Source organism: Phocoena sinus, chromosome 13 (genome assembly GCF_008692025.1).
Source record: "Phocoena sinus isolate mPhoSin1 chromosome 13, mPhoSin1.pri, whole genome shotgun sequence".
In the NCBI taxonomy this organism is placed as follows: domain Eukaryota; kingdom Metazoa; phylum Chordata; class Mammalia; order Artiodactyla; family Phocoenidae; genus Phocoena; species Phocoena sinus.
Window position 1 is genome coordinate 85,646,908 of NC_045775.1, and position 26,198 is coordinate 85,673,105.

General features: G+C 43.9%; 1 protein-coding gene, 1 long non-coding RNA gene and 1 other non-coding gene across 7 annotated transcripts in view; 1 reads left to right on the forward strand and 2 right to left on the reverse strand.

Moving 5' to 3' along the window:
- IL1R1 (interleukin 1 receptor type 1) overlaps window positions 1–26,198 on the forward strand; it is a 161,848-nt gene that overhangs the window by 76,262 nt on the left and 59,388 nt on the right. The window lies entirely within an intron of this gene.
- Window positions 2,987–3,069, reverse strand: LOC116764817. The gene has a single exon (XR_004353028.1). It is a non-coding gene; the product is annotated as a small nucleolar RNA SNORD86 (small nucleolar RNA).
- LOC116763890 lies at window positions 13,326–24,581 on the reverse strand. The gene is made up of 3 exons (XR_004352667.1): window positions 24,257–24,581; window positions 20,945–21,092; window positions 13,326–20,533 (listed from the first exon to the last, which is right to left on the reverse strand). It is a non-coding gene; the product is annotated as an uncharacterized LOC116763890 (long non-coding RNA).

The following is a 26,198-nucleotide window of genomic DNA, read 5'->3' on the forward strand; positions in this document are numbered from 1 at the left end:
GCACCGAGCTGATCTCCCTGTGCTATGCCGCTGCTTCCCACTAGCTATCTGTTTTACATTTGGTGGTGTATATATGTCCATGCCACTCTCACTTCATCCCAGCTTACCCTTCCCTCTCCCCGTGTCCTCAAGTCCATTCCCTATGTCTGTATCTTTATTCCCGTCTTGCCCCTAGGTTCTTCAGAACCTTTTTTTTTTTTTTTAGATTCCATATATATGTGTTAGCATACGGTATTTGTTTTTCTCTTTCTGACTTACTTCACTCTGTATGACAGACTCTAGGTGCATCCACCTCACTACAAATAACTCAATTTCCTTTCTTTTTATGGCCGAGTAATATTCCATTGTATATATGTGCCACATCTTCTTTATCCATTCACCTGTTGATGGGCACTTAGGTTGCTTCCATCTCCTGGCTATTGTAAATAGAGCTGCAGTGAACATTGTGGTACATGACTCTTTCTGAATTATGGTTTTCTCAGGGTATATGTCCAGTAGTGGGATTGCTAGGTCATATGGTAGTTCTATTAGTAGTTTTTTAAGGAACCTCCATACTGTTCTCCATAGTGGCTGTATCAATTTACATTCCCACCAACAGTGCAAGGGGGTTCCCTCTTCTCTACACGCTCTCCAGCATTTATTGTTTCTAGATTTTTTGATGATGGCCATTCTTACTGGTGTGAGGTGTTACCTCATTGTATTTCTGATTTGCATTTCTCTAATGATTAGTGATGTTGAGCATCCTTTCGTGTGTTTGTTGGCAATCTGTATATCTTCTTTGGAGAGATGTCTATTTAGGTCTTCTGCCCATTTTTGGATTGGGTTGTTTGTTTTTTTGATATTGAAGCTGCATGAGCTGCTTGTATATTTTGGAGATTAATCCTTTGTCAATTGTTTCATTTGCAAATATTTTCTCCCATTCTGAGGGTTGTCTTTTTGTCTTGTTTGTGTTTTCCTCTGCTGTGCAAAAACTTTTAAGTTTCATTAGGTCCCATTTATTTTTGTTTTTATTTCCATTTCTCTAGGAGGTGGGTCAAAAAGGGTCTTGCTGTGATTTATGTCATAGAGTGTTCTGCCTATGTTTTCCTCTAAGAGTTTGATAGTACCTGGCCTTACATTTAGGTCTTTAATCCATTTTGAGTTTATTCTTGTGTATGGTGTTAGGGAGTGTTCTAATATCATTCTTCTACATGTAGCTGTCCAGTTTTCCCAGCACCACTTACTGAAGAGGCTGTCTTCTCTCCATTGTATATTCTTGCCTTCTTTATCAAAAATAAGGTGACTGTATGTACATGGGTTTATCTCTGGGCTTTGTATCCTGTTCCATCGATCTATATTTCTGTTTTTGTGCCAGTACCATACCGTCTTGATTACTGTAGCTTTGTAGTATAGTCTGAAGTCAGGGAGCCTGATTCCTCCAGCTCCATTTTTCGTTCTCTAGATTGCTTTGGCTATTCGGGGTCTTTTGTATTTCCATACAAATTGTAGACTTTTTGTTCTAGCTCTGTGAAAAATGCCATTGGTAGTTTGATAGGGATTGCATTGAATCTGTAGATTGCTTTGGGTAGTATAGTCATTTTCACAATGTTGATTCTTCCAATCCAAGAACATGGTATATCTCTCCATCTATTTGTATCGTCTTTAATTTCTTTCATCAGTGTCTTATAGTTTTCTGCATACAGGTCTTTTGTCTCCTTGGGTAGGTTTATTCCTAGGTATTTTATTCTTTTTGTTGCAATGATAAATGGGAGTGTTTCCTTAATTTCTCTTTCAGATTTTTCATCATTAGTGTATAGTAATGCAGGACATTTCTGTGCATTAATTTTGTATCCTGCTACTTTGCCAAATTCATTGATTAGCTCTAGTAGTTTTCTGGCAGCATCTTTAGGATTCTCTACGTATAGTACCATGTCATCTGCAAACAGTGACAGCTTTAATTCTTCTTTTCCGATTTGGATTCCTTTTATTTCTTTTTCTTCTCTGATTGCTGTGGCTAAAACTTCCAAAATTATGTTGAATAATAGTGGTGAGAGTGGACAACCTTGTCTTGTTCCTTATCTTAGAGGGAATGGTTTCAGTTTTTCACCACTGAGAACGATGTTGGCTGTGGGTTTGTCATATATGGCCTTTATTATGTTGAGGTAAGTTCCCTGTCCACTTACTTTCTGGAGGGTTTTTATCATAAATGGGTGTTGAATTTTTTCAAAAGCTTAAACCATTAGCCAGACTCATCAAGAAAAAAAGGGAGTAGACTCAAGTCAATAGAATTAGAAATGAAAAAGGGGAAGTAACAACTGACACTGCAGAAATACAAAGGATCATGAGAGACTACTACAAGCAACTGTATGCCAATAAAATGGACAACCTGGAAGAAATGGACAAATTCTTAGAAAAGCACAACCTTTTGAGACTGAACCAGGAAGAAATAGAAAATATAAACAGACTAATCACAAGCACTGAAATTGAGACTGCGATTAAAAAAATCTTCCAACAAACAAAAGCCCAGGACCAGATGGCTTCACAGGTGAATTCTATCAAACATTTACAGAAGAGCTAACACCCATCCTTCTCAACTCTTCAAAATATAGCAGAGGGAGGAACACTCCCAAACTCATCCTACGAGGCCACCATCACCCTGATACCAAAACCAGACAAAGATGTCACAGAAAAAGAAAACTACAGGCCAGTATCACTGATGAACATAGATGTAAAAATCCTCAACAGAATACTAGCAAACAGAATCCAACAGCACAATAAAAGGATCATATACCATGATCAAGTGGGGTTTATCCCAGGAATGCAAGGATTCTTCAATATACGCAAAGCAATCAATGTCATACACCATATTAACAAACTGAAGGAGAAAAACCATACGATCATCTCAGTAGATACGATGGACTCTTAAATGCTTGAGCATGGTTGTTGTTGCTGTTTGTTTTTATTTTTATTGGGCTCGGGAAACTTATTCCCTTTGCTGGGCCTAGGGAATCACTCAGACACTAGGACTGGCCATCACCCCCAGAGCAGAGGCCTGTATAGCTCAGGGAGCCCTGGTCAGCCATCACTGTCTTGAGCATGCTTTTTCAGAGGCTTTGAAAATGTTACATCTGGAGTTGCAAGGAAGACTGTAGGCTCTCAGGGTTTGGTCAACATTGCCTTGTATTTCTTATTGGACACCCTTGACCTCTCTATGTTCTATAATAATGTTGTGTGAAAGAATAAGAAAATGGGACAGAATCTGAGATATTAAAGAAAGGGAGGAAGGAAACAAAAATGAGGTTAAGCATTCAATTCAACTTAAAACTTCCTCTTGCTCTTATGCCAAATGTGACTTTGCACTGTGGGTGTGAGGGTGTGAAGGGCTGGATGGTGGGAAGGACATTTCAAAAGGTGCAGTGAGTGACTAGCTGCTTTGGTGAATCACCATGTCCACCCACAGGCAACTGGAGGCCACCATGTGTGTGCTGGGGGCCGGGGGGGAAATCTGTGCTCACTGAAAACGTGTGGATAGTTGGGGAAAGGGAGGAGACATGCCATCTGGAAGGAGTAGGGACACTTCTCAAGATGAATTTGATCTTCCTAATAGTGATGATGAATTTTATTTTATTTTTATTTATTTATTTAGAAATGTATTTTTTAGAGTTTCTTCAACATTTATTCCAATTTGCTTTATATTATTATACTTCTAATAGTTTTTCACAGTTATTTAAATTTAAAAGTTAACTTATAAATTAGAGCATTTTATTTTTTAAAAAATTTTTATTGGAGTATAGTTGATTTCATGCTGTGTTAGTTTCAGGTGTACAGCAAAGTGAATCAGTTCTACACATACATGTATCCACTCTTTTTTAGATTCTTTTCCCATATAGGTCATTACAGAGTGTTGAGTAGAGTTCCCTGTGCTACACGGTAGGTTCTTATTATCTATTTTATATATAGTAGTGTGTATATGTCAATCCCAATCTCCCAACTTATCCCTCTCCCCTCCTTCCCCCCAGTAACCATAAGTTTGTTTTCTACATCTGTGGCTCTATTTCTGCTTTGTAAATAAGTTCATTTGTTACCTTCTTTTAGATTACACATATAAGTGATATCATATGATAAAATGTATTTTTTATTGAAGTGTTGTTGATTTAGAATGTTTCAGGTGTACAGCAAAGTGGTTCAGTTATACACACATATCTATTCTTTTTAAGTTTCTTTTCCATTATTGGTTATTACGAGATATCCAGTATAGTTCTCTGTGCTATACTGTAGGGCCTTGTTGATTATCTATTTTATATATAGTAGTGTGTATCTGTTAATCCCAAACTCCCAGTTTATCTCTCCTCCCCCACCACCTTTCCCCTTTGGTAACCATAAGGTTTTTTTCTATGTAAGTCTACTTCTGTTTTGTAAATAAGTTCATTTGTATCATTTTGTTTTTAAGATTCCACATATAAGTGATATCATATAATATTTGTCTTTCTCTGTCTGACTTTACATAGTATGATAATCTCTAGGTCCGTCCATGTTGCTGCAAATGGCATTATTTCATTCTTTTCTTATGGCTACGTAATGTTCCATTGTATAAATATACCACATCTTCTTTATCCATTCATCTGTCAACAAGTAGTGATGAATTCTGAAAGATGCTTCTGGCCTGTCTCTACTCAACATTCAGTTGTTTTTTTTAATTTATTTAATTTATTTATTATTTTTGGCTGCATTGGGTCTTCGTTGCTGTGCACGGGCTTTCTTTAGTTGCAGCGAGCGGGGGCTACTCCTTGGTGCGCTGAGCGGGCTTCTCATTGCAGTGGCTTCTCTTGTTGTGGAGCATGGGCTCTAGGGCTCTAGGGGCTCCATGGGCTCTAGGCACGTGGGCTTCAGTAGTTGTGGCGCGTGGGCTTCAGTAGTTGTGGTTCAAGGGCTCTAGAGAGCAGGCTCAGTAGTTGTGGCACGTCCCCTGCATTGGCAGGCGGACTCCCAACCACTGTACCACCAGGGAAGTCCCCACATTCAGTTTTTAATCTTTAACCTACAAACCCTTTTGGGCACTGTTAACTTGCTGAGGAGAGAAACTCCACAGGCGAGGTCACGGAGTGGCTCTGATCCACTTCTGAAATATAGCCTTTAAAAACGTACACAGACAGCACATGCTCATGGTCAAAAATAAAATTAAAAAAGAATACATAGAGGGCTTCCCTGGTGGCGCAGTGGCTGAGAGTCCGCCTGCCGATGCAGGGGACGCGGGTTCGTGCCCCGGTCCGGGAGGATCCCACATGCCGCGGAGCGGCTGGGCCCGTGAGCCATGGCCGCTGAGCCTGCGCGTCCGGAGCCTGTGCTCCTCAACGGGAGAGGCCACAACAGTGAGAGGCCCGCGTACCACACACACAAAAAAAGAATACATAGAGATAAATGAAAAAGGTGAAACATAAAAACCTAACATTGTGAGAGAAATACTGTTAGTATTTTGGTGGGTGTGGTTTTCTCTGAACACATTTACCTTTTTGACAAAACGTGCTTGTGCTGTACGTGATGTTTTATCACCTGCTTTTCCCTTTCAGCAATACGCTGTGAGCGTTTTACCATGCTAATGTATTTCTTCCTACAAAAGCTTTTTAATCACATTACACAGATGATTTGTTAAATCACGTTGGTATATTTGATGTTTTTCTTTTCTATTATTAACATTCCCCAAACTAACATTCCTATAGGGAAACCTATGCCTCTCTTCCTGATTATTTCCTTGGAATAAATTCCCAGAGGTCAAAGGGCACGAGCATATTTGAAGCTCTTGCTTCTGTTACTAAATTTTTCTAGGAAAGTACTAGTCACGTATACTCCCTCCAGCACTGTACGGACACCCCTTTCGCACACTTTCACCGGCATTGGGTTTTTCACCTTTTTTTTTTTCTAAAGTGTACTAACCTGGTAACTGGCCAAGAGTATTTTGTTGTCTTAATTTGCTTCAAGGACACCTTTTGTGAAACCTTCTGGCTTCCCATTCTGCCCCTTTAGGTTCAGCTTCTTGTCTTTTTTTGGTTACATTATCAAACCAATCCTCTCTCACAGTAACTTTTGCCAACCTAATTTCTGAGGCCTTTGACCTCATTTGATGTCTCTCAGCAAGTCTGCCCAGAGTGTGTGGCAGTCAAATGCTTTTGCTCTGACTTTTTATTTACCGTTTGAACACCTGAGCGCAAACCTCAGTCTCTATGATTTTATCTCCTTTTATCTCTACAATTTAGAGGTAAAAGGACTGACTTTCCACTCCACCACATGACCCTACTGGGAAGATAAAGAGAAAAGCTAGAGGAATGTTCTTTAAGTAGAAAGAAAGTAAAAATACCAAATGGTACTATTACTAGTATTAATATGAAGTTTACTTATATTATAGCCTTACCTTATAGAGTATCTCGTTTTGGGAGAGCTGCGTGCTGACATTTTGACAATGTCTTCTAATTCTAAACTTGGAAGGTTGTGCGTGTTACATGTTTCTTGGTTCCTAGATTCAGTAGCACATGGACATACTTTAGATTAAAAACAGGTTTTATTTTGTTGCTTCTTTATCTCACCTGCACGTGGGATTTTCACCATCCACTTGCTGTACTCTGATCCCCAGTGAGAGCTTCTGAAAGGTAGGGACTGGTTTTATGTGTTTCTCTCTCTCCTGGGCCCGGTTTGGGGTCTGACACCCTGTGAGGGCTTGAAGAGCGTTTCTCGCATGAGTCAGTGGAAGGGAGCTAGGAACGTTTTTACCCAACTCTGCAGGGAAATGAATATCCCCAAAAGGAATTACAGAGGATTTAAAAATGGAGCTTCATCTGGGACATATTGATTGTTTTCTTGGTTTAGTTTAGTGTGGGTTGGTTTCTGTTTCTACTGAGTAAGACTTTAAAGCTCTTAATGGAGGTTAAGCAAATGAATACAAACCCAGGGTAGACAGGAAAACGGAGATCGCAGCTTTTGTAAGTGCAAGTCCCATGGACTTGGCATGTATGGAAAGCTTGGCAGGAGGTACAGAGTTTCACTCTGACCCTCAGCTCAGTGGTCGGTTGTTAAAATTGGGGTCAAATGAACATTTCGCAATCGTTTGAACCTGGTATTGAATAAGTAATGATGATGGCAAATAACCAACAGAGCACTTTCTACATGTGAGACCTGGTTCTAAGTGCCCTGTGTACGAGGTAGTCTTTATTATTATCTTACTTTGCAGAGTAAGAAATGTAAGTGCAGGGACATGATTTGCCTAAAGTCACATCAGTACTTAGTGCACGACTGGGCTTCATGACACGGTCTCTAGCGAGGATAAATGAATAAAAACACATAGCTTGCGTGCTTTCGAATAAATAACACACAGTTTAAAAGGCTTTCAAAAGGTTATTCAGCGAAGTCTTTCCCTCTTTCTCACCAGTAGGTTGATAGTTAACGGTTTCTTCCACCTCTTTGACACTGTGTTAGTCAGGGTTCTCTCTCTGGAGAAGCAATAGGAGGTTGATATATATGTAGATATGTAGGTATCGATATAGCTATCTCAGTCTCCTCTTGGTTATATATGTGTCTATCTGTCTATATGTATCTGTCTAGGAATAGACTTATTATAAGGTGTGGATTGGTTTATGCCATCGTGGAGGCTTGAGAAGTCCCAGGATCTGCCATCTACAAACTGTAGACCAAGGAAAGCAGATGGCGTAGTTAGAAGGTTGAGAGCTAGAGCAATGGTGTAGACACCTGTCTCGTCTGAAGGGCTAAGAACCAGGAGTGCCAAGGGCAGGAGAAGGCCGACATCCTCATCAAGTTGTCAGGCAGAGTTCATTCAACCTTCCTCTACCTTTTTGCTCTATTTAGGCCCCCAAAGGATTGGATGGAGCCCATCCACACTGGGGAGGGCCATTTGCTTTACTCAGTTCACCAATTCACGTGCTAATCTCTTCCAGACACACCCTCACAGACACACCAGCTATCTGGGCATCCCATGGTCCAGTTCAGTTGACACATAAAATTAATCATCACACATGCCAGTGATGTACACTTATCTGTACCTGGTTCCAAATCTGCATCTAACGAGCTGCTTTTTAACCTTTTGCTGACTAATAAGCTGTTTGCAGTCTTCTGCTATTACAACCAATGGTGCAATGAATAACAAACAGCCATGCCTGTGTCATTTTGCAGAAGTGCTAGCAAGCGTATTTGTTGGCTAAATTCCTAGAAGTGGCACTGCTGGGTCAGAGGCTTGTGTGCATTTGTGATTTGCCCACCCACCTCCCATCAGGTTATAACAGATAACAACTCTGCCAGGAATGTTTGAGAAGATGTTTCTCTACACGTATGTCGACACAGTATGCTACCAAACTGTGTTTTGTTTTTTGTTGTTGTTGTTTTTTGTTTTTATTTTTTAGCTTTGGTGATCTTATAGGGGGAAGAGGTTAACTCTGTGTGTTTTCGGATTTTTCATATCTCATATCATTGCTGAGGGGTTTTTTTAGACTATTTTTTTATTTTTTAAAATTTTTATTGGAATGTAGTTGATTTACAATGTTGTGTTAGTTTCAGGCGTACAGCAAAGTGAATCAGTTATACACATACATGTATCCACTCTCTTTTAGATTCTTTGCCCATAGAGGTCATTGCAGAGTATTGAGAAGAGTTCCCTGTGCTATAGAGTAGGTCCTTATTAGTTATCTATTTTGTATATAGTAATATGTATATGTCAAGCCCAATCTCCTAATTTATCCACTCCCCCTTATCTCCTGGTAACCATAAGTTTGTTTTCTACATCCACGATACTACTTCTGTCCTGTAACTAAGTTCATTTGTACCCTTTCTTTAAGATTCCACATATAAACGATATGTTTGTCTTTCTGTGTCTGGCTTACTTCACTCAGTATGACAATCTCTAGGTCATCCACGTTGCTGCAAATGGCAATATTCCATTCTTTTTTATGGCTGAGTAACATTCCATTGTATACACGTACCACATCTTCTTTATCCATTCCTCTGTTGATGGACATTTAGGTTGCTTCCATGTCCTGGCTATTGTAAATAGAGTTGCAATGAACACTGGGGTGCATGTATCTTTTTGAATTATGGTTTTCTCCTGGTATATGCCCAGGAGTGGGATTGCTGGGTCATATGGTAGTTCTTTTTAGACTTTATTTTTTAAGAGCAGTTTTAAGTTTACAGAAAAATTGAGAGGAAGGTATGGATATCTCCCATATACCCCCTGCCCCACACGTGTATAACCTGCTCCATTAGCAGTATGCCCCACTCCCCAGAGGGATACATTCGGTACAACGGATGAACCTACACTGACACGTCATTATTACCCAAAGTCCACAGCTTACCTTAGGGCTCACTCTTGGTGTGGTACATTCTATGTGTTTAGACAAATACAGAATGACGTGTGTGCATCATTATGGTATCATACAGAGTATTTTCACTGCCCTAAAGGTCCTCTGTGCTCTGCCTGTTCATCCCTCCTCCCCCCGCCCCCTGGCAACTACCGATCTTTTTATTGTCTCTATAATTTCACCTGTTCAGAATGTCATATAATTAGAATCATACATTATGCAGCCTTTTCAGATTGGCTTCTTTCGCTTAGTATTATTCACTGAAGGTTTCATCATGTCTTGTCATGGCTTGATAGCTCATTTCTCTTTAGCACTGAATAATATTCCATTGTCTGGTTGGATCACTGGTGATTCATCCATTCCCCTACTGAATGGTATCTTGGTCGCTTCCAAGTTTTGTCAGTTATTAATAAAGCTTCTGTAAAGATCCATGTGCAGGTTTTTGTGTGGATATAAGTTTTCGACTCCTTTGGGTAAATACCAAGGAGAGTGATTGCAGGATCGTACTGTGAGAGTATGTTTAGTTTGGTGAGAAACTGTCAGACTGTCTTCCAAAGTGGCTGCACTCTTTTGCACCCCCTCCAGCAGTGAATGAGGGTCCCTGGTGCTACACATCTTTGACAGCATCTGCCATCAGTGTTGTGGATTTTGGCCGTTCTAATAGGTGTGTAGTGGCCTTGAGATTGTTTTAAAACCGGCTGTGATCATGACGATTGTTTTTTGAGCCTCGTGGGTGTCCAGCCATGGGACGCTGCAGTAGGGCAGGGCACACAGAGGGGCCAGGCAGTAGCCCAAGTCGAGTGTGTGATGAGCGTCATGAAAGACACAGACGGCTGCTGATACAGTAGCTAAGGGGCTGGGTCTACGTTACCTGGTGATGGGGGGTCCTTGTGAGGAGGTGTGAGGTCTGATGCAGAGGGAACAGCGGCATTTGAGCCTGGGGGGCGGACAGGAGAATGGGGCCAGATCACGGTGGTGTGGACAGAGATGGGGCCATGGTAAGGAGCTTGGGTTTTATTCTGAACTTCCCAGTCACAGGCTGGGGAGATGGTGCCAGAGTGTGTACAGTCTTACCTCCCAGACCACAAGTGCTCACCTGTGTGATATTAGGGAAGCCCAATCCCCGTGCCCAAGCACTGGGGGCCGTCGTTGTATTTACCATGAGAGATGGTGGCAGGGCGGACATGTCCTGGCACGCAGGACACTGTGCTGTCTCGCCCAGCCCTGGATTCCTGGGTGTGTGACAAGCGACAGGTGCTTTGCCTGAACGTGGCCGTGGAGACATTCCACAGGCACGCACTCTGCCTCTCCCAGGAATGAAACTAGGTGTACAGAGGGCATTCTTGCTCATCCCCTCACGCTTTGCTAAATTAACTGAGGGTTCTGAGAAATGATTCATGAGCGTCCAGTCCGGGCTGAGCCCTGTGCTCAGTGTCTCCAGTGCTGAGAGGAGTCGGAGGACGGGAAAACACAGAGGAAGAAAGTGAGCAGCGGCTTCTTACTTTCTTACTTACAGTTTCGAGACAGAATTAACCTCAATGATCAAAAGGCAGGCGGAGGGGGCAGCAGAGAGGCCCAGGCGCTTCTGGTTCCAGATGAGAACCCCGGCCTTGCAGACCACTGCGGGGGCCTGTTTGGTGCTGGGGAGTCCATGGGGCTGGAGCTTCTCTTATGTCCTTCTCTGTAGGTGCAGGTAGGGTGTTCCTTCTGTGTTTAGAGGTGAAGAATCAAGAGCTTTCCTCAAGGCCACGGGGTGGGCCAAGGGTGGAGCTGGGACTAGCGCCTGATTCTGAGCTCCCTGAGGATGCTCTCCAGGCACTCCCAAATAGAGCAAAATTCCTCAGCCTCATTGCTGGGGAAGGCCTGGAGGAGAGGCTCTCTCTCTGCCCCGCATCCTCTTTCAGTTTGGCCCCTCTGGTTCCAGTATTATGGGGCCGCTGTAGCATTGGCAGGGCCCTGCAGAGGGGCCGGGCCACACCCTCACGTGCCTGATGGTTAAGGCTCTAAGCCCAGAGGTGCTTCTATCTTGGGAAGAAACATAGGGGACCGAGGTCAAGTATTGTTGGTCGGGCTCTCAGGCCCCTATCTAGGGCACAACTGGTGATTAGAGTGGGGATTAGCACGAGCGTGCGTGTGCGCGTAGGTGGTGTGTCTGGATGAAGGCTTCAGGACCTGCTGGCCCAGAAGATGTGTTCAGGGTCGCAGGTTTCCATGGAGATAGGACCACCTGGGCAGGAAGTGGGACAGCTGTGAGATCAGTTAACACCTCAGCTGGTTTTGCTTCCTGGTCCAGGGAGAAGAGGGCAGGCAGGGTTTGCTCTGGAGGAGAAGGGACTCCACAGATGAGTTCCAGATGCGTAACTCAGACAGAGTGGCCCAATCCAACACAACACGGGGTGGGGTGGGGACTTGTCTAGTGATAATGATAAGGAGGTAAAAGAGGCACAGCCAAAGGGACACTTACAAAGGAAAAGCCCAGAAACACGTTTAGGAAACTTGAACGGGGCTTCCCTGGTGGCGCAGTGGTTGAGAGTCCGCCTGCCGATGCGGGGGACGCGGGTTCGTGCCCCGGTCCGGGAAGACCCCACGTGCCGCGGAGCGGCTGTGCCCGTGAGCCATGGCCGCTGAGCCTGCGCCTCCGGAGCCTGTGCTCCGCAACGGGAGAGGCCACAACGGTGAGAGGCCCACGTACCGCAAAAAAAACAAAACAAAAACAAAACTTGAACGGCATCTGTGCTAACTGTAATTAAAATAAACATTTCAGGATTCATAGATTTTTAGGCTCTTGGTTTTCCGATATCTGTGTTCAATCTGTTCATGACAATGACTAAAATTTCGGTGAGAATATTAGCAAGTTTGATGTCTGAAGGCTTCAGACATTCTCTGAATCATTGAACAAATGAATGATGATGTTGGTATAGAACTAGGCGATGGCGTGATTGTGTCTTTTGTGGAGGTCTGCCTTTTTTTTATCATTTGAGGGGAAATTTTTGGAAGTGGACACACTTATACATTATCCTCTTTTTGCTGAAGATGCTGAACTTCTTGGCTGAGGTAAGCAGTGTTGGTTTGTTTGACTGTATCCACTCAGCCACTTACGCCAACGATATATTCCAACATGGCTGCAAACCCAACACATTCCACAGCCGTGCGTATGACCCCAGAGGTTGATGTGGTTTCCCTCATTCAATTCCTGGACTTAGTGAGAGGGCAGAACTTGACTGGAAATCATGGGACAACTTTTCTCAGATCATTTATTACCTGGATTTCAATCGCTGGTTCTTTGACCACATCGCTCTGGGCAGATCTGCCGCTCTCCTGAATGAACCAGGGTCAGCTGTCATCTGGCTCCTCCTGGCGACGTCTGGGTGCTTTACGGACATTACCTGTGCTCTGTACACAGGTTTTACTGTTTTCAATTTGTCCCAAAGGAAGATGGGGGGCAGAGCTAGCAGATTTAGGCAGGTACCATCTCCAGATGGTGGCAGATGAATGACAGAGTCAGGATTTGAACCTGGGTCAGTTGGGCTCCCAAACCTCTTCACGTTTCACTGTGCTGATATGATGACGGGACCCAAAGAAGGGAAGTGCTAGTCGATGAATAATTCTTTTTGAGATGTATTTGAACTCATATTTCTATGAGTGCCGAAGCTTTCAGAGTTCGTTCACGGGAGGAACATGATTAAGGCTCCCTTCTACCATTTCTTATGGGAATTTATCATCCAAGCTGGCACCTGGCACCTGTAAGCTAGTTTTTAAAGAAGGCGTTCTGTGCAAGGGTTATTTTCCAGCCTCTGAAATGGTCTGTAGATGATATTTAAGCTACAACCAATACAATACATATTATAAAGTAAAAATTCAACTATCATAGGAACTCAACAGATATTTCTCTGGAAGGATTAAACATACCCTGCCTGAAATAGGTGGGAGAAACCCGGTTTCACAGATTGTATCATCTATCTGTTAATGAATGATCTGTACATCAATAAAAGAACAGATAACAAATGTTAATGAGTATGTGGAGAAAAGGGAACCTTTGTGCACTGTTGGTGGGAAAGTAAATTGGTGTAGCCACTTTGGAAAACAGTATGGAGGTTCCTCAAAAAGTTAAAAAATAGAACTAGCATATGATCCAGCAATTCCACTTCTGGGTATATATCCAAAGGAAATGAAATCAGTATCTTAAAGAGATACCTACACTTCCATGTTTATCGCAGCATTATTCATAATAGCCAAGATATGGAAATAATCTAAGTGTTTGTCAACAGATGAATGGATAAAGAAGATGTGGTACATACTGGACATACAATAGAATACTATTCAGCCACGAGAAAGGAAACCCTGCCTTTTGCAAGAACATGGAAGAAGCTTCAGGGTATTAAGCTAAGGGAGATAAGTCAGACAGAGGAAGACAAATACTGTACGATATCACTTATATGTAGAATCAAAAAAAGCTGAACTCAGAGAAACAGAAAGTAGAGTAGCGTTTGCAGGGGCTGGGGAGTGAGGGAAATGGGGAGATGTTGGTCAAAAGGTACAAACTTCCAGTTATAAGAATAACAAGTTTGGGGATCTAATGTTCAGCAAGGTGATTGTGGCTAATATATTGTATTACATACTTGAAAGTCACTAAGAGAGTAGATCTTAAATGTTCTCACCACAAAAAAAAGAAGTGATAATTATGTGATGGGATGGAGGCGTTAGCTAACACTATGGTGGTCATATCTGACGGTATAAAAATATATCAGGTCAACACGTTGTACACCTTAAACTTACACAATGTTATATGTCAATTATATTTCAATTAAGCTGGGAAACAAACAAACAAAATAATAACCTGTTAAACGATATGCAAAAAGTCACAGCATTTCTTTCCTGGGGAGAAGATATATGATTCTAGTCAGGGGTGATAGAATGGGTTCTTTGACTTGTTGATTTAAAAAATCTCATGTGATACTTGCCATGACAACCTCTTTTGAACAAATTTCCCTCAAGGTTTAAGCACTTCTCTAGACTATCGCAGTGGTTTACTGAGCTGACTCATAGGGAGAAGGAGAGGTTACATTTTTGCTACTGTAATAATGTGGGAAATTACACCCCACATCACTTAGCACACTTGAATATTTCTCATCAACCTCGAATTCTGAGATTTATTTAACTGCAAGATCAGAGTTCTAGATTTTCTCTCCCAGTTGAAATGTTTAAGAAATTTAGGTAACGTGACATAATATATAAAAACTAGGTTCACAGGAAAGTGAAAAATGCTGGGAGGGTGGCGGAGGAGGGGTGGTGGAGACAGACACTTCCTTTAGTCTGGAACTGATGTCCGGGTCATGAATTATTGTTCCAGGGAAAACTGCTGTGTGTGAATAAACCCCTGAAGTTGGACTCTCTTCCTCTGCCTGGCCCCTGTCGGCCCAGTCGGTGTAGAAAATGGTGTTGCTGCATTAGGGGACCCACTCAGCTACGTCCGGATACCTACTATGATCAGCCTCTGTGATCTAGGCCAGCCTTTGTCCATCTTGATTGCCCGTTGGAATCACCTGGGGGGCCCCACCCCCCAGACGTTCTGATGGCATAGGTCTGAGATGCAGCAGACCTGGGCAGAGGGATTTTTACAAAACTCTCCGGGTGCAGGTGCTATAATGTGGTCTGAGAATCACTGACCCGGGAAATAGACGGCCGTAATTTCCATAATTTACCCAAGTCAACAAGAAGCTGGCTAGAACAGGGCTGTCCTGAGTGACTGCCACCTCCCTCTGCTGGGGGAATTTGGGTCCACTTCCCAGAAAACGTTGTTCCTGAACATGGTCACAGGTTCTCTGTCCCGTCCGTGTGGTTTGAATCTTCTAAGGGACAGTGGGTGTAAGCAGTGTAAGTGGAGCCGCTTTCATTTATTCGGCTAAGAGTTAAACATCTGCTCTGCTCAAGCTACGGTCAGTAAGGGAAAGAGCTTACCTTTCGGCACGTGAAGAGTATCAGGGAGAGAAGAACTCAGCCATACGGAGTCCGGGGTGCTGGTGCCACCAGGGACGGGGAGGTGAAGCCAAGGGCTCAGAGGAGGTGGAGATAGTCACCCGTTTCCCCTGGTTGGAGGGGTGGGAAAACCCTAGAACACCCTCTGAAAGGAGCATACAGTCTTGAGGATGGGCCTGGAAGACGAAGGGGGAAGAAGGATAACAGTCTGGGCAGAGGGAATGAGGGAACAATGGAGAAACTGGCAAGGAGGCTGCTTTGTGATTTGACCTCAGCCAAGAAGCATCGAGGCAAGGAGGGGAACTTGTCAGAAAGATGGAGTCAGGGAGGCCAGGCGGGTCTGGAATGAGAGCCAGTGGTCTGGGCTTCATCCAGGGGAGTGGGAGCCCTGCGGGGGTGGGTTCTGACTGCCAAAGCCCAAGCAAAGAGGAAGTAGGGGCTGACCTAGCACTATTTATCCAGCTAATGTGGGTGCTTTAGAAGAAAAGTCTGTGTTGGTCTAACCATCTCATTTGACAAGGTGGGAAAAACACCCACGTAGGTTCCACACGTCAGTTTTGTGTCCACAGGGTGGGTGGGTTTTTGCATTAGGGTGGTTCAGACTTTTCCTGATGGCTGCCTTATTCATCTCTCCTTTTCTCTAGCTTTGAGCACTACTTCCTTTCTTCTTCCCCAGTCCTCCTTCTGAGGGGGAAATTGAAGAGCCTCCCACACATATAATCTTGTTGCCTCAAGTAGTGACAGTGAAACTCTGAGTATAAAAAGATTCTCTGGTCGTTAAGAGGCCTGATGGTTCGCACGGTATTTACTTCATTCTTGGCCACGCTGACTCTTAAGTAAATATGGTAACTGGTTGTTTAAAAATTCTTTTCACAATACAATAATAACATTGAAAGGTCAGTCAGGTTTTGGCTCAGATGGCCAACATGCTTCTGCCAGAGATGTTTCTGGATTAATTTTACTGCTTCTAAATGTTCTTCAATGCATTTTGAGAATTTTATTTATACGAAAGTGCTGTTAGTGGTTCTGTGGGAAAGGGGAGAGGAGGGAGAGCGATTTCCCTATAATTGAGATCACTTTGTCTAAGTCTGATTTTGAATTATCTCAGAGGTAGAACAGATTGGTGGTTACCAGAGGCAGGGGGTGGGGAGGGGTGAAATGGGTGAAGGGGTCAAAATGTGCAAAGTTCCAGTTATCAAATAAATAAGTCCTAGGATGTAATATACAGCACGATAACCATAGTAACTGTGGGTGGTGATGGTTGTTCACCAGACTTATTGTGATCATTTCAAAGTATATACAAATATCCAGTCATTATGTTGTACACCTGAAACTAACATGTCAATCACATTTCAGTTTAAGAAGCATTTATTTGCATTGTGTTGGACACGTTAGAGGATTCCTCCCCTCCCCTCCAGCACACACACACACACACACACACACACACACACACACACACACACACACACAGAAGGAGGATGTTTATGGTCCTGAAAACTCTCGGGTTCACTTTTTCTCCCATTGGCAGAAAAGGGTGAAATCACGTTAGCAGACTTTCTGTGCTGGGTCCTAGTGTTTTCTGTATGACAAGGCTAACATTTTTCTAGATAAACTTTGCACGTCTGTAGTTTCTCAGTTCTCCTTCTTACTGTTCTCACATTAATTCATAACCCCATTGCAATAAGTGTTTGACCTAGTTTGAAAGAATCTGGTCCTAAAGGAGGAAGGAAAAAGTCACTTCTTAAAGGTAAGGCTTGTTTATGTGTGAATCTTAGATGTGTGACACAGTCGGGAGGTAAAATACTGAAAGGTCTTAGTTTTCAATGTTGGGCAGTGTTGTCTCCTATCTGCACCTTTTCTCATCAAACCACAGGTCCAGTTTTGGACTGGGAAGGCATCCTTACTCCAGGCTTGAAAGTGTAACATGTCCCCTACCTATCTTGGGGGACCAAAATTAGCGGCAGAAAGCACCTACTATGTACCAACTACAGCAATAAGCACTTTACCTGTATGTTCACCATCCTGGTCAGGTGGGCTCTGGTTTCCCCATGTGACAGATGGAGAACTGAGGCTGACGAAGCACCATTGGAATGGGTAGAGCTGGAGGCACCTTGAGCCTCTCCTGTCTATGAGTTACTGTTGCTCGTGGCATCCCGGTCACATGCATTAGTGGCGATGCTCCCACCACACACACTCGTGGCATCCCCGGCACATGCGTTAGTGGCACCCCCGGCACATGCGTTAGTGGCATCCCCGGCACACACATTTGTGGCTTAGCTCTCCTGTTGACATAGCAAAGTAAAGTACCTGCATATGTTACTGTTAGTTACCTCCGACTCTCAGATCTTTGAACAGCTGTCAACGTTTCACTTGTCACTTCTGCACTCACAGAGCCACCTTTGATTCTCCATCCTAACTTTCACCTGGCATGTTCCCCGCTTCTTTCTTTGTTTAGGTGAATCTCACCTTGTTCCAAAAAGGACTTGAGGCAGCTTGTTGCTTGTTTAAATGTTTGTCCAAGTCTGTATGGCCCCTTGGGGATGTGTGATATGGGTTTCTAGGAAATAACGCTTGTGTGCGGGGGACACTACTGGGCAGAAAACATTTACTCTGAGCACTTGAGTTTCAAGAGTTAATCTCATTTATTCGACCTTGAAAAAGTGCTAAAACTGCTACCTCCTGGGAGTTTTTCATTACAATCATGCTAAAGAATATGTTTGGAAAGTATCAAGAAAAGAAACATATATATATTCCTTTAAAGCTATACAATATATACTATATATATGTATACACACACACACACACACACACACACACACACACACACACGTATTCATTTAAAATTGCTCAGAATAAGATATACAGCTCAGCTGGGACCAAAGAAACGTTTATCAGAGGGTAATGGTAAAAGCTGTAACTTCGTGCCATAGTGAGATTGGAACCTTCTTTCAATAATTCAAGAATATCTAGTTAAAACATAAGCTCCTTACTGCACTTCAAAGATATATATGCCTTTGACCACAGAGGGTTTTTCCTCTCAAAACACTTTGTGCTGTCATGCAAAACGGGGATATTCACTATGGAAGCCAAATTGCACTTCCTTTGATCCGCTGAAAGTTAGAAAATAAATTTCATGCTGTCGGCAGGTTATTGTTTTAAACTTCACTGCATCAGACTAACTTCTGGACAGAAACCCCGATGACACAGTTGTACAATGTGACTATAACCTTTACTGAAGCTCCAGGTGTTGAGAGACACACAGGTACACCTGGTGCCAGGTGGCCCTCTCGGCCCTGCAGGAACAGAGTCTAGAGCATCTTAAAGAAATTACATCATGAGAGCAGACCCCGAGCTCTTGATTGTAAACAACTGTCATGGTCATAAATCCCTCCTCAGAGCCTGGGGGGGGCGCCTGCGGGAACTTGGGACCCCCAAGTGTTGTCCTGAAGTGTCTCCACCGGGACCCCCCACCCCCACCCCACCCCACCCAGGTCTTAAGGCTTTTGTTCCGTTCACCACCTCCATGTGGTCGTATTTTGCCTGGTTGGTTGGCCCCATCAGCCTGCATCTCTGTCCTGGGGGCTTTAATGTGAAAACATTTCAGCACGGAGACTTGGATGTGTGTGTTGGGTCAGCATGTGTGTTGTGTGAGGCAGGTGTTGTGTTTGCCGTGTGTATGTTTTGTGTATGTTGTGTGAGTGTGTGGTTTTGTGTATGTGGTATGTTGTGTGACTTTTCTGTGTGTGTTGTGTGAGGGTGTACTGTTTGCTGTATGTGTGTATCTTCTGTGTGTGCTGTGTAGGCCGTGTGTGCTTTGTGAATGTCTCGTGTGAGTGCCCAGCGCCAGGCATGCATTTCACTGGGTGCTCGGTAAACATTTATTAAATGAAGGAAAAGACACAGTTCCTGCCCCGCGAAGCCCATGGTGCAAACTCACAGGCTGGGCTGTCAGGTCCTCGAGGACACGGCCTACCTTGTGTTCATCCTTCTGTCCTCAGGGTCCTTCAGAGGGAGGCGACGCTGGCATACACAAGTGTAGGGGCGCCGGTGGGGATGGATATTGTGTAACTGGACACGGTTTTGCTCTCAGGCCCAGACTCCTTGAGGCAGACACTTATTTTCCAGGTTCGCGTCTCACATCCCATGGAAGTCCCTTCTTTATTATGGTCACAGTTTACTATCGGTTCACCCCCTGCGGAATGTAGGCTCCACGGTAGGGCTTTTGTGTGATTCGTTCTCGTATCCATCCCAAGTAGCTAGAACGTTGCCCGGCAGGTAGTATGTGATCCATAAATATTTACTGAATGAATACATGCCAGGATTAATGAGTTCCAGCATGCTCCGTCCAGGTCAAGGTTTTTAGCCCAGGGCAGGCATGACTAGGTCCGTCACTGAGTTTATTTTAAATCTCAGTAACTCTTAGGACCTGGCCTTTCAGGGCAACCCCTCCGGCTGCCACTGGCCCTCTCCCTTATGTTGGTGTGGCATCTGCAGGGGTTGTGGAGAGGTCCCAGCCTGCCCCCCTCAAGGGGAGTTGCCTCATCCTGCCGGGTCAGGTGGTAGCCCCCGTCCTTGGGTCCTTGTGGCCTCCTGTACCCTGTGTGTCAGCTGTGGTGTGACAGGTCTCACTGGGTGTGGGCCATGAAGCTGCTCGGTGCCAACAGCCGTGGGCCTTGCCATTGCGCCAGATGTGAGGCTTCTGGACTCCAGCTTCCTGGTCCCAGGAGCTCTTGGTGGCTTCCCCCACTCTGCTGGTGCCCCCGGGCTCTGGGATCCTTCTGTGCCTGGCTGGAAGCCGGGTCTCACTCTGCGCCCACCTTTCTGGGGCAGTTGCCACCTCCCGGGCTCCCCCGGGGGAGGAAGCCACGAGCCCAGTGACCGTAGGTTTCTACCCCCGCTTCCAGACTTGACCCTCAGAGCCAAGCTCTTGCTTCGTCCGTTTTCTCTTTCTGTGGGCTCTTCCCATCAGCCACAGGCCGTGCCCTCCTGGGCTGGGTGGAAGGCCTCCCTGTTCTAGTCCAGCCCAACTCACTCTCTGGTGTGTGGGTCCACTCTTCCCCTCTGACTCTTGAGAAGTGAAGCCCAGTTTGAGGAGCTCCAGTTAAATCCCTCTTGTCTCTCGGCAAAGCCTGGCACATTTTCCACCACATTTTAAGATACATCTTGCAATAGGTGATAGGTCATAGTTACTTGTCAGCATTTTCTTTTTTCCTTTCCTACTGCACCTGTTACAATTAAGGACACTTGGCTTAGGCAATTGTCTGGCCATGGCCTTAAACTCTACTCTGGAGTTTTAAGACAAGCAATACCTTCTTTGTTCTAGCCTCCGTCTTCTTCTCCCCAAGGTAATGGATGCCTCTCCTTCAAAGGTAGGAAGTTATCAGGCAACCAGAAACAATTAAAGGGTGACCCAGAAAGAATATACATTGTTTAATACTTTCAAGAAATGTAATTCCCAGTACAAAAGATCACCCTTTTAATCAGTATAAATGGCATTAGACCACCTTCATGCAATAGGTTGGCTTCCATGCTATATCCTGGAATACAGCTAAAGAGAAAAAAGAGCCTGAGGCTGCCGTGGAGCAAGACGTACGGACCCCTGGATAAATGCGACAGTGCCCACCCCGGCTACGCACCAGTCACAGCCGCTGAGAAGTGCTGATGCAGAGTGGGGATGAAGGTCCCCAAGATGGATGCCATTAAACACCGGACCCAGCCTTCTGTCTGATTCCTTGGTCATTAAGAACACTTCTGATGCGATTGTGGTTTCCCAATGTGTCCTTCCTGGAAGAAGAAAACGTGCTGTCAGTAAATAATAATAGCTTGTCCCTTTGGAAGTTACAGGTTTTATTTTAAGCTAAATAGTCAGAGCTCCTTTCTGGACTGACACATCTGCCTCACGAGAACAGTATGCGTGTGAAACACCACAAAACCTGAATTCCCGAGTCTGTACAGTGAGAGCCAGGCCCGAGGGCCCGATGGATCCAGAGGTGAAGGCCATCTTTCAGGACACTTTGGGGTTAGCTGGACGTCCTCTTTAGGAACAGGTTAACCTCAAACAGTGCCTTTCTTTGAAAACTTCTATACTTAGGTCAGAGCTTTCTATGTCAGTTCTCTCTCTGTCTCTGTCACACACACACAGACACAATAACGAATGAGTGGACATGAAGTAGAGAGGGATCAAATTGTGTAATAACAACCAAATCTGAGAAAAAATTCACCATGAAGAGTGAGATGCACTCAGGTAGACGTTGGTGATAACAAGCGATAGGATTTGGCGATGGCAAGAACCATGAGCTTGTTGAAATGAGCTGCCTTTGCTCAAGCAAAAAAAAAGAGAAATTGTAGCCAACCTTCAGGGGTGCCACCTAGCTTCCGCAACAGCCTGGGAGGTTGCCTGGCGGAGCCTGAGGAGTCTTTCTCTCTTCTTATCTCCACTTCTTGCTTCTCTCTTTCTATGAAAACTGCCTTTCTTTGCATCTCTGGTTCATATAGAGGAAAACATAGCCGCCCCGCATGTCCCAGATGAATTTCTAAGCAGAATAGCACCTTCTTTGTTTTGACTCCAACCGTGACTCATAGGATGTGTGTTTCAGGTTGGATGCAAAGTTCTGGGGAGAGAGAAAGTGAATGCTCTAGCTTTGGGCCTAGCAGACGCTCTTGGCCCAGCCAGCCACGGCCCAGGGTATCATCCCTTCATCCCTAGGGCCACATCTATAGACGGGAAGTGGCGGAACAGGGAAGTTGGTTCCCTTTCCTGAGAAATAGGGGTACACTGTACACTGAGTAGACACCAACCCAAAGACATTATATAAATGGAGCAAGGCTGAATGCGGCCTTGAGTTAAGTATTCGAATGCATTCAGTCTGTTTCCTTAAGGTGACACTGCATTCCAATCCAAGGCGTGTTGATTCAGAAGATAACCTAGTAAAACGCCAAATTTCATCAGTCAAAGACATTTAACCTCAGACCTTCCAATGCTGTGCTATTCTTATTATATGTAAAATTGTATTTATATCTTATTGGGAAAAGCATCAGCAGCCCCACTTTGAGAAGCAGGCTGAGTTTTCTCATAAATGCATTTAGCTTTTTCGGAATGAAGTATTCCCAGAATTCTAGGCTTAAAACAAATTTGAGTAAATCAGAGCAGAAGATACCATAAATGTTAATGGCAAATGAAAAGGCTGGGGGGAATCCTTATGAATTATATCAATACTTTACGTATATACAATGATAAAATGTTACAGTTTAAAATAAGGTACGTTGATACAATTCCAAGAAAATATAAAAATACAGGTAGTATCTCATATGGGTCTATCTTGGTGCATGGAGAGCAAGGAATGAGACTTGGAAGAGATTGTAGAGGGAGATGAAGAATAAGAAGGAGAGGAAGAGGGGGCAAAGGATGGAAAGAGGAAGGGGGGAGAGGAAAGTCCATCTAAGTAAAGCACTCAGATGGCAACGACCACGGCTGAGGCAGGAGAAGTTTAGCTGAGGATGGAGAGGAAGATGGCGGAATGGCCACCCTTATAGCTTTGGAGGATGACGACTGGGAGGGTATCCTGGAGGCTCCTCTTCAGCTACTCCCCAGCCATCTAGAACCCACTGATCATTTAGCAGGTGCCATCTTTCCTCTGCAGAACAACTTGGTAGGAAAACCACACTAGAGGATTTTCTCTTGCAACTTCCCTCATTACCTCTGCATGAAGAATAATTCTCAGCTGGGATCTAGTCTGGTACAAACAGTATCTCCTTCCCCCTTGGTCACAGGTACATTTATTTACAGTGTTGTGTTAGTTTCAGGTATACAGCAAAGTGATTCAGTTATACATATATTATCTCTTCTTTGCCAGATTATTTTCCATTATGTGTTATTAGAAGGTACTGAATATAGTTCCCTGGACTATACAGTAGGACCTTGTTGTTTATTTATTTTATATATAGAAGTGTGTATATGTTAATCCCAACCTCCTGATTTATCCCCCCACCCCTTCCCACTATCCCCTTTGGAAACCATGAGTTTGTTTTCTATGTCTGAGTCTATTTCTATTTGGTAAATAAGTTTATTTGTGTCAAGTTTTTTAGATTCCACATATAAATGATATCACATGATTTTTGTCTTTGGCTTACTTAGTACGGTAATCTCTAGGTCCGTCCATATTGCTGAACATGGCATTATTTCATTCGTTTTTTATGGCTGAGTGGTGGCTTTGTTTTGAGGGATGAGTTAAGAGGTTTGGATCAGTGGTTCTTGGCTTCAACAGACTTAATGCTCCTTTCCTTAATGCATATTTTATAACATTCTCTTTACAAACTTATAATGAAATTCACTGATAACGTATTCTATCTATACATGACATTAAACATGTAACTATATTACACTAAGCATGATGTGAAGGAGAAATGAAAGCTATTCCATGTTCAGTTCAACATGGACATTTGTGGGCACCACTGAACAGGGAGACAGAAGCCGTCAGGTGTGCAGATACGCACAGACAAGTCTGTAATGTGGTAGCCGCAAAGCCAGATGGAGAGAGTCTGTCCCTCTCTGGAGCTTCAGATGTCATGCGTGGTGGAGCCATCAGTGACTTTTCCCATGATGAAAAATATTTTTTTTAATTTCAGGAAGAAAAGTTCTACTTCCCCTCAATTTTCATGGCAACTGCATTTCTGCAAAATTCAATATGTAGTAAAACTGCACAAAAATACTTCCTGTTTCTATGAAAAACAGAGTTAGGTTCCAGGCTCGGATCTTACCTACATTCAGGTTGTGTGGGATGTTTGAAAATTTGGTAGGATGGGGGGCAGTTTGTTGTGCAGTGATGTCCTGGGTGTTGCAGAACCTCTAGAAGCCCCAGCTTCTGTCCACTAAACAAGGCACCCTCCCCAACACAGGCCAACCGAAGTACCTCCACCTCCACTTAAAACTCCCCTGGGCCATGCCCTACCTCTCTGGAGGTCTCAGAATCTCGTAGTCATGGCTTGGAAGGGTCCTTAGTGGTCTTCTCGGCTTGTTGGTTACCAAGGGTTGGTCTGGGGAGCAGTTGGTAGCTCTTAAGACATACAGATATCCAGGCACCACCTGTAGAGATTCCACTCGGGAGGCAGGACTCTGGAATGTCCAGGAGACTCTGGTGCACAGCCGGGTTTGGCACCTCCTGACCCAGGTATCCCTCGCTCTTATTCACGGGGTCCCCTTCCCATATCTGGGGTCAGTGGCTGCCCAGCCTGGGCTTGAAGGTGCCATGCTTCAGTAAATAGCATCAAGAGAGCCACTTCTCTTCCCAGCCCACTTGTCAGCCCAGGAGGCAAGCCAGGGTTGGAGCAGCCGGTCTGATGCACACATTCCTCCTCTGGGCCTTTGCCTGCAGCAGCCCTGGAGATGGTGATTCAGACTTCAGCTTTCTCTGCTCTGCTCACTCCCCCACTGAGTCAAGGGTGAGAAACACTTTGCTCCAGGTCTCCATCCTTTGAAGTCCCATTGGCTGAGTCAGCTCCCCGGCTACCTTTAGAAGGATCCAATACAGAAAAGTCGCCCTAAAACTCAAGACCTGTACATTCATGGACAGTGCCCGGTGAGACAAAACAAAGACAGCTGAAGAGTCCTATCAGGGCTGTGAAAAAGAGCTGGACAAGGAAGACAAAGTGTTGTTAAGCGGAAGGGATGAAAAATACTGAAATCAAGCACAAGAGTTTTCAAAGTGCAGAGTTAAATGATTGGTTCATTTATTCATCTTACATAATGCAAAATGCATCTACTACATATCAGGCTTTCTTCTAGAAAATGATGGTACGACAGTGAATAAAACAGACCAAAATCCTATCCTCCGGGTGCACACATACTAGTAGAAGTAGATGGTTAATAAACAAGATCATGACGGAATATATACAGCAAGTTAGATGGTGACATGCTGTGAAGCACCAGTAGGGACTTCAGTAGGGTAGGAACGCGCGCGCATGCGTGTGCCTGTGTGTGTGTGTGTGTGCCTGTGTGTGCACACGTGTGCACGTGACATCTTATGGCTTGGGATATCTATTTGGCAATGAGGAGGGGAATTTCTTTGACAGTGGTGATTGGGAGTTTAGTTGTGTAGGAAGAACGGGAAAGAGAGATTGCAGTTGTTAAGACAGGAAATGATTCAAGTTTGGGTAAAGTTTTTTAACAATGAGAAATGAAGAGAAACAACCACTTTAGCACGGCAATAATTACATTTCTGGGTTTGCGTAAGGGATGTTGAGAAACTTCTGGTTGCAAACCAACATTTTGTTTCCCTGAAGCCCTTCGCAGTCTTTGAGTACTGTTTAGATTTCGGTTCCTTAGAGTTTTTCGTGATATTGACTAAATTCACCATCCTATCACATGGACACCGAGCTGTTTGTACATCTCACACCTGATTACTTTAGACTGGAGTATTTGTGCAGAAAAACCCTGCTTCTTAGATGTGGTTTTGATTGGTGTTTTTGGAATGAGGGCCTTATCAGCTGTGGTGTAGATACTAGTGTATATAGTCTTTTTGCCAGAAATATTGACCCACCCTTTACCAGAAATATCCCTACCTCAAAATATCACATTAGGAGGTTATGGCTATTAATGCTTCAGTAATATTTGCTTATTTGTATAACATTCGGTTAAAAACACTCTCAGGCATATTCATTACCTGTAAGTCTCTCAGTAACTCTGTGGTTATCAGGGCAGGAATGTTATACCCTTTCCACAGATTCAAGGAGGCTGAGCGAGTTACCCAAGTGTGTATGACAAATAATGGTCCTCTGTACTGTTGACTATGTATGTGTCAGACAGTGTTTAAATGCTTTTTACATATTAACTCATTCAGTCCTCACACACAGCTCAGTAAAGTGGAGACTATTTATAACATCATTTTACCATCA